General features: G+C 44.1%; 1 pseudogene; it reads left to right on the forward strand.

The window, feature by feature from the left end:
• Positions 1-8,031: 8,031 nt before the first annotated feature.
• LOC111546794 lies at positions 8,032-9,144 on the forward strand (annotated as a pseudogene).
• The last annotated feature ends 1,799 nt before the right edge of the window (positions 9,145-10,943 follow it).

The raw sequence follows: 10,943 nt of genomic DNA on the forward strand, positions 1-10,943 counted from the left end.
TACTGAAAAAGTATATCCAAAGGTTTATGTTTTCAGGCTCAGCAATTTTCTCTCGAATCATGATGGCATTAGGATCTTAGCTCAAGGGCTTAAGGTGTGCCCACCTTGAGGATTCAGACACATGGACTTTTTGCTGTGTCTTCTGGGGCTGGTCTTTAAGTGTTCTCTCCACACAGGAAAGAGCCTCCAAGTAAAGAAATCATCCTACAGAAAGAAAAATGGAAGGAGTTGTGAGATCTGTCCATAACAACTGATTGGTTACAGAGGGGAGGGAGAAATTTTGACTACGCTACTCAGACTTCTCTGGGAACAGTGGAAGCTTTATTTTTCTGGGGTTCACATCATCATGATGGGAAAAATACAGGCACAGAACGCAGCCCTCGGTTCAGCGGGTGAGGACACTAGGACAGTGGACCTAGGAGACCAATACTTGAGAAGTAGAATCATAGTGGTCCAAGGGCAGAGAGCCTGGCCTTCAATTTGTCCCAACATGGGTGGAGATTTTTTATTTTTTGTATATTATGGTGTTTTTGTATTTTAAAAAGTCTTTTTGTCTGGGGACAGACTGGCCTACCTGGGGCTCGCCCGTTCTTAGGAATAGCAAAGAACTCAGCTAGAAAAGTGCTTTAGGCCAGGCGCGGTGGTTCACGTCTATAATCCCAGCACTTTGGGAGGCCAAGGCAGGCGGATCATGAGGTCCAGAGATGGAGACCATCCTGTCCAACATGGTGAAACCCCATCTCTACTAAAAATACAGAAATGAGCTGGGCGTGGTGGGGCACACCTGTAATCCCAGCTACTCGGGAGGCTGAGGCAGGAGAATCACTTGAATCCAGGAGGCAGAGGTTGCAGTGAGCTGAGATCACGCCACTGCACTCCAGCCTGCGGACAGAGTGAGACTCCGTCTCCAAAAAAAAAAAAAGGGGGGGGGGGGCTTTAATATGCAAACCAGCCAGTCCAGAGCTTTACGTTCTCTATCCAGTATATTGCAGGAAGCAATATTGTTCTGTCTTAATAATCCTGGGGCCACATACCAGACAACCAGAAACCACTCTTCTAGCCTAAAGCCTGCTGGAATCATCCAAACTAGCCAACCCTAAGCAATTCACTTTACTGTGCCTTGCCTTTCCCAGGGACACCCCAGCAAAGACGGTGGTGAGGATTGCTTCTCCCTCTTGCTTCTGTCTCCTGACCAACGCTGGTGCTTCCCCCATGGCCCTGAATGGCACGCCGTGCCTTGCTTTTCCAGTGAAACTGCAAGCAACAACAAACTTTTTTTTCATGGCCTTGACCTCTCCATGCTGACACTCAGCCTGCTTTATAAATTAAGACTCATGCACAGAACAAGGGGTCCCTGCCTGGGGCCTCCACGTGTATCTGCACTTTATGGTAGACCGAATAATGGTCCTTCCTAGTATGTCCACATCCAAATCCCCCAAACCTGTGAATATGTCACTTTGCACGGTAAAAGAGGTTTTGTGAAAGTGATTAAACTAAGGATGTTTAGTTGCTGGGTGATATGGTTTGAATATATGTCCCTGTCAAATCTCATGTGAAACTGTAAGCCCCAGTGTTGGAGGTGGGGCCTGGTGGGAGGACTTTGGGTCATGGGCATGGATCCTTCATGGCTTGGTGCTGTCCAGGCAATAGTGAGTTCTCTGGAGATCTGGTTGTTTAAAAGTATGTGGCACCTCCCTGACCTCCCACGGCCCCCAACTCTCTCTCTTGCTCCTGCTTTCCCCATGTGATGTTCCTGCTCCTGTTTCCACTTAAAAGTCCCTGAAGCTTCCACAGAAGCTGAGCAGATATTGGCATCATGCTGATACAGCTTGCAAAACCCTGCACCAATTAAACCACTTTGCTGGCCAGGTGTGGTGGCTCATGCCTGTAATCTCAGCACTTTGGGAGGCCGAGGTGGGCAGATCACCTGAGGCCAGGAGTTCGAGTCCAGCCTGACCAACATGGTGTAACTCTGTCTCTACGAAAAATACAAAAATTAGTTGGACGTGGTGGTGGGTGCCTGTAATTCCAGCTACTCCGGAGGCTAAGGCAGGAGACTCACTTGAACCTGGGAGGCAGAGGTTGCAGTGAGCTGAGATCATGCCACTGCACTCCTGCCTGAGCAATAAGAGTGAAACTCTGTCTCAGAAAAATAAAAACACCATTTAGCTCTATAAATTAGCCAGTCTCAGTTATTTCTTTACAGCAACACAAGAATGACCTAACACAGAGGGAAGGATTATCCTGGATGATCTGGATGGATCAAATAGAATCACAAGTGTCCTTGTTCGAGGAAGGCAGGAGGATCAGGGTCTGAATGAGAAGGTAAAAGGATGGAAGCAGAGGTCAGGGAGGGAGGAGGATGCTAGGCTGCTGGCTCTGAAGATGGTGGGAGTCAGGGAATGCAGGCATCCCCTAGAAACCAAAAGCAGTCAGGAAAATGGATTCTCCCCTACAGCACTTAGAGGGAAGGTGGGCTTTCTGACACCCTGATTTCAGCCCTGTGAAAATGATTTCGGGTGTCAGACCTCCAGAACTATAAAATAACACATTTGCAATGTTTTTAACCACTAAGTTTTTGTACTCTCTACAGTGCAATACAAATGAATCGACATTTCATGCTGACAGGGGACACCTTCCATGTGGCATCTGATCTGAATGGTGCTCCTGGAGTAGCACAGTGTGACCTTCTCTCTGGGCTCGGTGTGAGGCAAAGGCCAGGGAAGCTGTGTTGTGAAGGAGTCTAGGAGTCAAATTATCTCCTACTTCCTACTTCCATTGAGCACAAGGGAGGGGCCTCTTTCCCCTATCTGGGCAATCAGGAAGCAGGTGTTGAGTGCTTCCTAGGTATGGAAAACGACACTATCTTCTGCAGCATAGACTCACACTGAGTCAGATGAAGGTGAAGCTGCTATTTGATTGAAGAGCCAGGAAAGCCACCAGAAGTAGTGCCAGATGGGAAGACAGGAACTAGGGACCTTATGTAATTATTTCCTCCGAGAAAGGGAAACATCTAACAGTGTAAATCTTCAGAGAGTGCCTCAGGGGAATACTCTGTCACTTTCAATGTCATCTGTCTCTTCCATTTCTCTCTTCTTTCTCCATTTTCACTTCAAACTCAAGGTCTCTCTCAGTCTGGTGACCCCATAGGTCCCTCAAAAACCCTATTAGACCTATCTGCAAAAGGAGTCCTGACCGCCTTCCCCAGGGCAGGATTTGCAAACTCTCATTCTTCAGGTGGTGGCACATTGCTTTCCTGAGCCTATTGCTCTAAGAGAATCAAATGTGGGCTCTTGTTCCTCAAGTGGAGGGGTCCACTTCGGTCTCACTGACAACAGGGAGTAAGAGGTCAGCTGACCTCCAAGTGGTTCATGAGCAGATCTACCCCATCTTAAGTTTGTGTTTCTCTGAAAGTGTGCTCTATCTGAATTACGTGGGGCAAGATTTTCCCACCACCAGGACTTGGGACTTTATCCCTCAGGTAAATATCACAAGATTTACCAGCATTATTAGTCTTTGTTTTGTTGAGAGATCTAAGGTCTGTAATCAGGACTAACGCATGGTAAGGGTCAACTTAGTTTTATGTACTCTGCTAGGAAGCAAGTAACTCTTTGCCGTGATCCTTTCTCCCATATTAGCAGAGAATAATCCAGACACAGACACAGCCATCTAGGATGCATGGCAGCATCTCCATCGATGCTTTCTGATTCTCAAATTTCTCTTCTGATAGGAGGCCGGGGGTGTCTCAGTACTTGACCCAAAGGAGAAATGACGGAGCACAGAGAGTGAGGATCGGTAGGCTTACCATGGAAGCTAAGGAATGAGAATATGTACTTGCATGAAACAGCCCCAGAAAATGACTTTCCGAACTAGCTGGGAAGAATTTAAAGAAGGCTAAATTTCTTGCAATCCTGTGGCAAGGCCTGAGTCAGAAAAATACTTCTTGTTGCTATTCCTTCGAAACTGTTTTTCCCCCAGGCTGCTTTATCTGGAGAAACATATGTTAAATATGTTATTTTTCATGACAAACTGGTAAATCTAATTGTTTGCGATTTGCTTCTTTTTTACTTTTCCTCAAATTTTTATTCATCATAACAACTCATTGTAATAACAATAAAAGAAATAAAGATGGAGGAAATTACCGAGAAATCTGCCTATGAAAGCAAGTCTTTTGATTTTTCCATGTTTTCTCCCAGGAATTACCTATCTGCTGGCGATGCTATTCTAATGTTACACTCCAGAATGAAAGATTTGAAGAAAGATGGAGTCTACTTCTAAAGTTGTGAGCCATTGCCACATCATTTCAAATCTTGGGTTTCAGTTACCTCGTATTTAAAATGAGAAAACTGGACTAATTGATTTTTTAAATGGATCTTTCCAGTTCTAAAATCAATGATACTTTTATATTTACAACAGAATGAGTTGTGCTTGCAGGCATCACATATAGGGGACTGGACATTTTTGAAAGCTGAGAGAATGGTACTGGCAAGTAAAAATGGCAATTAGCAATGCCACAGACAATAGACAGGAGCAGAAACTGAAACTCAATAGCAACATTCTGATAAACATACTTAAAATAACTACTCCTTTTGTTCTAATTCTACAAGTCCCCAAGCTTATTTGCAAAGTTTAAAGTTTTTTGAACTGCAGCTTCTATCATGAAATATACCTATTATTAACTACAGAAATATTATATTAATGTCATTCAGGATCAGTGAATGATGTTTTTTTTTTTAAAGATTTGCTTCTTGCATGCTGTACACTTTAGAATGGTATTAGACCAAAATAGCTGCTGCCCCTATACTGGGCCGCTGTTCAAGGCATGCTTTTATTTTGCCTGTTTTGGCTAATACTTTGAACCAAGATATTCTGGCAATAAGAATGGGATCTTATATTCAAAGAGATAAAAATAACAGTTGGTACAAATCATTCAAGCGCTTTTGCAGACAGTGGAGTATGTCCTCTCCCCGGCAATTTGAAGAGAACCTAAGCTTAAATAAATGATGGCGTACCTATGACAGAGTACAACACCCGTCAGTAAACCTGATCCTAAATTTCATGCGCTGCAAGACTTCCTATATTGAAGCTGAAAGCATGAAAGGCACGGAGCCAGATTATTAAGCTGTTACTCTGACTGTTAATTAAATTATACACAGGAAGTCCTTCCTTTCCCGGTACCCTGTTAACTGAAATGCGTGCACATCAGAATTATGCCTTTTCTTTGCATGGTTCGCTGTTAATGAAGATTCAGTCTCAGTGACCATAGAATTGTGCAAAGTGAGGCTACAGTTCCAATGAACTGTGTTAAGTGAGGATTGTTCATACTACAACTTGGGCTCTCAAGTTCTATTTCAACCTTATGAACTTGTAGCATTAGTATAAACACAAGATTTACCAGCATTATTAGTCTTTGTTTTGTTGAGAGATCTAAGGTCTGTAACCAGGACTAATGCATGGTAAGGGTCAACTTAGTTTTATTACCAAACACAGCTGTCAACATATGACTTTTGGCAATTTATTTTGTTCTAGTGCTTGTGGAGTTTTGAATGAAGCACTTGGGATTGAGTAAATTTTATTATTATAATAAAATAAGAAATGATATTATACTAAATAGACAATAAACTGTAACTCAAACACCAACTTGGAGCACAGTGTTGAGAAGCATTCTGAGGTCTCTTCTTGGACTCCACGGGGCAAGTATACCCTAACCAAGTGGTTATACATTCTATTCCCTGGAGAGCAAGACTGTGGGGAATGCATGCCACATATTTACCATTCTTGTATAAATAATAAGACTATATGGCTGGGCGCAGTGGCTCACACCTGTAATCCTAGCACTTTGGGAGGCCGAGGGGGCGGATCATGAGGTCAGGAGATTTAAACCATCCTGGCTAACATGGTGAAACCCCGTCTGTACTAAAAATACAAAAAATTAGCCAGGCGTGGTGGCGAGTGCCTGTAGTCCCAGCTACTTGGGAGACTGAGGCAGGAGAATGGCGTGAACCCAGAAGGCGGAGCTTGCAGTGAGCTGAGATGGCACCACTGCACTCCAGCCTGGGCGACAGAGCAAGACTGTCTCAAAAAAAAAAAAAAAGACTATATAATTACGTATCATGGTAACACTAAATCAGCTTCTGAGGGACATGCTGTATGTAGAGAGTTCTACTATGATTCAGATCATATTCATATGTTTTGAGATATATCAAACCCTGCAGAGGTTAAAATGGTATCACGTGTACATTGTTAGAAGGTCACATTTGAATTTAGCACAGGACTCATAGAAGTTGTGGAAAAGCAATGACCATTCTATGTGTATTCTATAATTTATTTTCCACAGAACACTTTGCTAAGATTACCATGTACTTTTCTCAGATGTCTCCAAAGCTGGTATCAGTCTTTTTGGCTGAACTCTGATTTCAATAGCAAGTGCGATGTATAGTTTTATTTCAACATGAATAACTTCATGCTGCTGATGACCCACCTCAAGCATGCACAGGACATCTTTTCTTGCCCATGAACCTGGCCATCATTTCTTGGGTGGTATCATTTCTTCTCTGACACTGCAGGAGCCTGCTCAGCCAGCTGGCACACAAATATAGGAGTTGGATTAAAGTCATGGGGGAAATCCCTCAACCAATAGGAGACTGGACTCGTTGAGCAAATATGCATGCCTTCCTGATTCAGATAAACAACTTGGGAATTATTTTATACATTTCTCTTGAAATATCAGTGAAACCTAAGCTCAACTGCCTACAGTGATAACTTAAATAAACCTGACAAATCATTTTGTCAACTTTTCCTCTCACTATTTCATTCTCCCCTCTCACTCATTCCTGATTCCTTGGATTACATTTCACATAAATTATCTGCTCATAACACCTTGTCTCAGGCTCTGCTAAAGGGGAACTCAAAATCAAACAGTACACTCTAAAATTGCAAGTATCGAACAGTTAATGCTGCCGAAAGCAACATTTATAAATGGAAAGTCCCAGATCATACTTCATGTTGAATATTATACTTTTTATCAATGGAAACAGTGTAAGATCCTGCTAAGAAGGCATAGTTTGGGTCAAAACAGCACATCGACTGCCCATGCCTGCTTGCCGTTTCGATACAAATTTAGGAATGACAGAAAAGAGATCCTTTGTTTATGCAGCCATAAAAAGAATGAAATCAGTGTTTTGCAGCAATGTAGATGGAGCTGGTGGCCATTATCCTAAGTGAACTAATTCAGAAGCAGAAAATCAAATATCGTATGTTCTCATTTATATGTGGGAGCTAAACAATGAGTATACATGGACATAAAAATGAAAATAATAGACACCAGGGACACCAAAAAGTGGAGGGAGGGAGGAGGGTGAGGATTGAAAGATTACCTATTGAATAAAATGTTCAATATTTGCGTAATGGGTACACGAGAAGCTCAATTACCACATATACCCTTGTAACAAACATGTACATGTACCCCTCACTGAATTTAAATTTTTTAAAAAAGAGAATTCCATTGATGGATCAAATTTTGGAGGAATCTTTGACCAGCAGAGACAGACAAGTGTGAGGGCACCACAGCCAATAGCATGTGCTAAAGGTCACAGGGCTTCCATAGAAACTCTAAGCCCAGAGGTGGCAGGGACAAAGAGCAGGAAGGGAAAAGGTAGCAATTCTCTGCGCCATGGTTTTGGTAAACCAGAGAAGCAGCTAAGAAGTCTGGCCCTTGTCTCTCCCCTCCCCTATCTTTAACTTACATCTAATGTTATGGTAGACACAAGGGTTCTAGAGCAATTAGTAGGGCGCTAGATCCAGAGAATTGGAGCAATGTCAACATGTCTGAGGATACCCATAGAAGATGGAGACCATCCATACCAGACAGCAAGGTACTGGCACAGCCAAGCAGAATGAGAGCCTCCTTCTTAGCAGAATCTTATATTGTTTCTGTTGATAAAAGAAGAATATGACTCGCTGCTGCCACCCCACGCACCAGGTCCCCCTGCGGCTCAGAGCCCAGCTGTGCTGCAACCTCTGCCAGTCGCAATGGAGGAAGAGATCCCCACACTCCTTCTTGACAATGGCTCTGGCATGTGCAAAGCTGGCTTTGCTGGGAGAGCTGTGCTCCCCTCCATCTGGTGCCCCCAGCACCAGCACGTGATGGTGGGCATGGGCCAGAAGGACTCCTACGTGGGTGACAAAGCCTAGAGAAAGCGTGGCATCCTGACCCTGAAGTACCCCATGGAGCATGGCATCGTCACTAACTGGGACGACGTGGAGAAGATCTGGCACCATACCTTCTACAAGGAGCTGTGCATGGCCCCGGGGGAGCACACGGTGCTGTTGACTGAGGCCCCTCTGAGCCTCAAGGCCAACAGAGAAGATGACTCAGATCATGTTTGAGACCTTCAACACCCCGGTCATGTACGTGGCCATCCAAGCCAGTGCTGACCTCCTATACCTCTGGGCACACCACTGGCATTGTGATGAACTCTGGAGATGGGGTCACCCATATGGTGCCCATTTATAAGAGTTATGCTGTCCCCCAGGCCATCCTGCCTCTGGACCTAGCTGGCCGGGACCTGACCCACTCCCACATGAAGATCCTCACCAAGCGTGGCTACAGCTTCACCACCACCGCCCAGGGGGAGATCATGCCAAGGAGAAGCTGTGCTACCTCACCCTGGAGTTGGAGCAGGATATGGCCCCACGACATCCTCCTCCTCCCTGGAGAAGAGAAACAAGCTCCCTGATGGCCAGGTCATCACCATTGGCAACGAGCGGTTCCAGCGTCTGGAGGCACTATCCAGCCTTCCTTCCTGGGCATGGAATCTCGCCGCATCCAGGAGACCACACTCGATTCCATCCTGAAGTGTGACATGGACATCCGCAAAGACCTGTACACCAACACGGTGCTGTCCAGCGGCACGACAATGTACGTAGGTATCGCCCACAGTATGCAGAAGGAGATCGTCGCCCTGGCACGCAGCACCATGAAGATCAAGATCATGGCACCCCCAGAGTGCAAGTACTCGGTGTGAATCTGCCGCGCCATCCCGGCCTCACTTTCCACCTTCCAGCAGACTTGGATTAGCAAGCAGGAGTATGACGAGTCAGTAGTACCCCCACGGCCCCGTCGTCCACCACAAATGCTTCTAAATGGATAGGGAGCAGATTCATAGCATTTGCCGCATGGGTTAATTCAAAAGCATAAATTTGCCCCTGGCAAATGCATGCACCTCATGCTAGCCTCACAAAACTGGAATAAGCCTTCTGAAAGAAATTTGTCCTTGAAGCTTATATTTGTTATCAGCACTGGATTGTAGAACTTGTTGCTGATTTTGACCTTGTATTCAAGTTTACTGTTCCCCTTGGTATTTAATACCCCGTACATATCTTTCATTTCAACCCTTAATATATGTGGCTTGGTCACTTCGTGGCTGAGGTAAGAACGTGTTTGTGGAAGACAAGTCTGTGGCTTGGTGAGTGTCTGCGTGACCAGCAGGCTCTGATCTGTGCAGGATATTGTGTCAGGGCTGAGTGTTCTGGGATTCCTCTAGAGACTGGCAAGGGCTCCTGAGCCAGTGGTGTCTGTCCTGCCGGTGTGTCAGGGTTGGAAAAGTCCAAGCCATAGGGCCCAGTTTCCTTTCTTAGCTGATATTTTCCTGCCAGAACACTATGTGCTGTTTCTTGCCTTGAGTTGGAAGCAGTTTGCATTATACCTGTAAATGTATTCATCCTTTAATTTATGTAAGGTTTTTTTTTTTTGTTTTTGTTTTTTGGTTTTTTGTTTGTTTGTTTGTTGTACGCAATTCTAGATTCTTTAAAGAGATGACAAAGAATTTTGGTTTTCTACTGTTATGTGAGAACATGAGACCCCAGCAACACATCATTGTGTAAGGAAAAATAAAAGAGCTGCTGTTAAAAAAAAAAAAAGTAGAATATTTTCCACAAAGTATAGAATGGGACTATTTATTAATGTTGCTTTCTGCAATGTTAACTCTATGATACTTGCAATTTTAAGCAGTACTGTCTGATTTTGAGTTCCCCTATAGCAGAGCCTGAGACAAGGAGTTACAAGCAGGTAATTTATCTGGAAGGTAATCCCCAGAATCAAGAGTGGGACTGAAGGGAGAATGAAATAAGGAAGGATGAAAACTTGACCAAAGGGTACATTGTTCAGGTCATCATTGTAGGCAAGGGGAGACATATTTCACTGACATTTCCAGAGAACTGTATAAAATACCTCCTGAGTTGCTTATGAGGAGAGTCATGCGAATTTGGCCAATGACTCCAGTCTCCTGCTGGTTGAGGGATTTCCCTCAGGGACAAGGAACTGGCACAACCAAGCAGAAATGTTACAGGAGTTACTCCTCCCACAACAAATGCTGGCAGCAGTTCCCAAGCATATCCATAGACAGGGTGGAGAGAATCTCAAAAATAAAGCATACAACAAAGAATTGCCAAATATTTTAGTCTGTTAGTATAATGAGTCATTAAACTCAGCAAAGGGAAGAACACCCAAGAAAGCAGAATTATTAACAAATAGAAGAGTATAGGAAAGAAATAGAATCATATAATAATTTAGCATGTGACAAATATCATATTCAATTTACATGATGAATAGATGGAATACTCAATAAATAAGAAAATGTTTGCTGGACACAGTGGCTCATACCTGTAATCCCAGGACTTTGAGAGGCCGAGGTGGGTGGATCACCTGAGGTCAGGAGTTTGAAACCAGCCTGGCCAACATGGTGAAACCCCATCTCTATTTTAAAAAATACAAAAATTAGCCAGGCATGATGACTTACATTTGTAGTCCCAGCTACTTGGGAGGCTGAGGCAGGAGAATCGCTTGAACCCAGAAGGTGGAGGTTGCAGTGAGCCAAGATCAAATCATTGCACTACAGCCTGGGCGACAGAGCAAGACTCTATCACAAAAACAAAAAAGAACA

The sequence above is a fragment of the Piliocolobus tephrosceles genome, chromosome 4 (genome assembly GCF_002776525.5).
Source record: "Piliocolobus tephrosceles isolate RC106 chromosome 4, ASM277652v3, whole genome shotgun sequence".
Classification (NCBI taxonomy): domain Eukaryota; kingdom Metazoa; phylum Chordata; class Mammalia; order Primates; family Cercopithecidae; genus Piliocolobus; species Piliocolobus tephrosceles.